This window comes from Aplysia californica, unplaced genomic scaffold (genome assembly GCF_000002075.1).
Source record: "Aplysia californica isolate F4 #8 unplaced genomic scaffold, AplCal3.0 scaffold01580, whole genome shotgun sequence".
NCBI lineage: Eukaryota > Metazoa > Mollusca > Gastropoda > Aplysiida > Aplysiidae > Aplysia > Aplysia californica.
Window position 1 is genome coordinate 43,812 of NW_004798850.1, and position 3,028 is coordinate 46,839.

Consider the following 3,028-nt stretch of genomic DNA (forward strand, 5'->3'; position numbering starts at 1 on the left):
AGGGAGAGAGAGACAAAAAAGAGAGAGGGTGAGAGAGGGAGAGGTAGAAGGAGAGGGAGAGAGAAAGACAGAGAGAGAGAGAGAGAGAGAGAGAGAGAGAGAGAGAGAGAGAGAGAGAGAGAAAGAGAGAGAAGAGATACATTAATACTTTCGTAAGTAGCAAGGCTTCCAAGGCGAAATGGGAGTAGCTTGAAAATAAGGTCGCATGAACATGCTCTAATGAAAGTAGATCACTGATGCAGGGGCCTGTAAGTTTAGGCCGATAGATAGATAGATGATAGAGAGATCGATCAATAGATAGATAGAAGAGACAAGGGATATCCCTCGTGTAAGACCCTGTTTACGTGTCTTGCCTTAAAGATCAAACGCATAAGACAACACAGTGGTTGAGATGGACTAGCCTTTTAGACCAGAGAAAGAGATACATTGTCTACACTACTCTTGCTAAGACAAGTGACACAGGTTACTACAAAACAGGGAAACGGGCTGGAGGAAGGGATGGGGGTGTTCAGTCATGCTCGTGCAACCTACTTGATCGTCAGGAACTTTAGGGAACGGACGACAGCTTTCAGATTGACCTTGTTGACCCACAGCGACCGGAAACTGGTGGGCGTTGCCGCTAGATGCAGCCGGGTGAACGTCCAAGGGAGGTAACCCACTCGCTGTCAGCGGTCGGTCAGCTGCCGTGACCCAGTCTGGGAAGGCGACGTCACTTTTGACAACAGGTGGTCGCTCTACAAGGGAGGCGCGGGGTGGGAGGGCAGGGGCACTTTCGGACATAGGAGGTTGATCAGATGGGGTGTCGGGTAGAGTGGTGGTGGTGGTGGTGCGTTTTACTGTCTGGTAGTCGACGGAATGACTTCTGGCTTGAAGTTGTCCGAGAGGAAGTCTTGGAGTGTCAGCAACCTGGCTGGGACCGGAGTAGAACCTGGAGCGTTGCTTGAATTCTGGGCCCAGAGAGTCGGCGTTTATCGAGTACTGCTCGTTTTGTACGATGTATGGTTTACTTTGACTCTGCTGTTGCTGCTGCGGCTGAAATACATGTTGCTGTTGTTGCTGGTGTTGTTGTTGTTGTTGTAGTTGTTGTTGTTGTAGTTGTTGTTGTTGTTGTTGTTGTTGTTGCTGTTTTTTTTGTTCCGAATACTGCTGTTGCTGAGGTTGCTGGGGCAGCTGTTGTCGTTGTTGCTGTTCTTGCTGTTGCTGTTCAAGATAAAGCTTTTGTTGTTGTTCATAAAGCGTAGGTTGTGGTTGTTGTTGTTGTTGTTGTTGTTGTTGTTGTTGTTGTTGTTGCTGCTGCTGCTGTTGCTGCAGCTGAAAATGTTGCTGCCGTTTCTGTTGTTGCTGATGTTGCTCCGTTTTCGAAGATGGCACGATACTTTCCTGTTGCACAGGTATGGTTACTTCCTGTCGGGAGTTCTCACTAGCTGAGTACAAACCCTCCACCTCCAGGGGAAACCTGTTTTCTTTCCCGAATGATGAGACCGGGGGTTCACGATGAACAGGCAGTTTCAGAGTTGCGTAATTAGGGTCACCGGGCGGGGCGTACTGGCTACTTGCGGGCAGATACTGTAAGCGTTGTTGTTGTTGATGTTGTTGATGTCTTTGCTGTTGTTGTTGTTGGTAATGCTGTTGCTGTTGGTGATATTGACTTCTTCCGGGGACAGGAAAGGCTCGGGGTTCTGGCGGGGAAGGGGGTCCTTTGATTAAGTACTCTCTACGCCTTTGCGCTTCTTGAGAGGTGGGTGACGCGTAGAGGTACCCTCTGTGCTGTCTGTATGACGTAGGTGGGGGAGAAGGACCCCTAAGGTCGGACATAGACTGGGACGGGGAGGGGGAGTAGTTGTGCTGGTACAGATGGCGTCGTAGAAGACGTGGGGAGTGATAAGCCGCCCTCGATGACGTAGAGGATGGGGCCGGTGATGACTCGTGAGGCGACGCGCGATGGTGGTGGTGGTGGTGGTGCAGGTGTGTGACGTCACGGTCTGGCGTGCCAGAGCTGCTGGGTGAACGGCCTCGGGGCGGTTTGGTAGTAACGAATTTCAGCATGGCCCGTGACCCAGAGCTATCACCCGACATGAGGAGGGGGAGGTGAGGGGGTGTCGGGGAGGAAGGGGGAAGAGAAGGATGAGATGGAAGAGAGGGAGTAGGGAGCTTTGATCGTCTGCGACGTCCGGGGCTGGAGCTGGCTCAGTTACAACAGTGTCCACCACTGCACGTGACGTCATTACTTTCGTACGTTGGGTTCATCGGTGATAATTTCCAAATCAAAAACGTGAGAAGACTGCAAAGTTAGGACGAGACTTTCTTGATCCTAAATAATATTGATAATCTGTTCCTTGATTCTTATTGGCACATGCCCACAAATCGTAATTTAATTAATTTACTATTTTCCTTCAATTTGCATAAAGTGCCAATTGTAGAAAATCAACAAAACGAAATGTCCGATGAGCGATCAGATGAAGAAAAAAGAAACAGTAAATCTTCACACACAAAAAGAGAAAGTTTGAAAAGTATAAGAGTTCCACGTTCGGATGTAGTACTCGTCTCCGACACTGTGGGGACGCGAACCCTTTGTCAGGATAGTTCATCCATGACTGGTGAGAGGCCACCCAGTCTATCTGTCTAAAATGATGTCCTCCAAACACACGTCAGCCGTCACCGCTACTGGAAGGCTCAAGGGATGCCTCGTATCCATCATAGTTCTAATAGTTGTGCGAATTTCCTGACAAAACTGTATACATGGAGTACACACAGATTTCTAGACTCGCGGTATTTACTCGGAATCGTAAAAATAAGATACGCGGCGGTGGGTTAGGTTGCCACTATTAGTATAGCTTGGTTTAAATGAATATATTATTTAATGTAAGTATACTTATAATATACTCTTTTTTATGCCCCTTTAACTCAGCAAGTTGTTTCAGATTTACCGATGCTCTTGAGTTTCACCACATTTGATAATTATAGAAACACACACACTCACACACACACACACACACACACACACACACACACACACACACACACACAC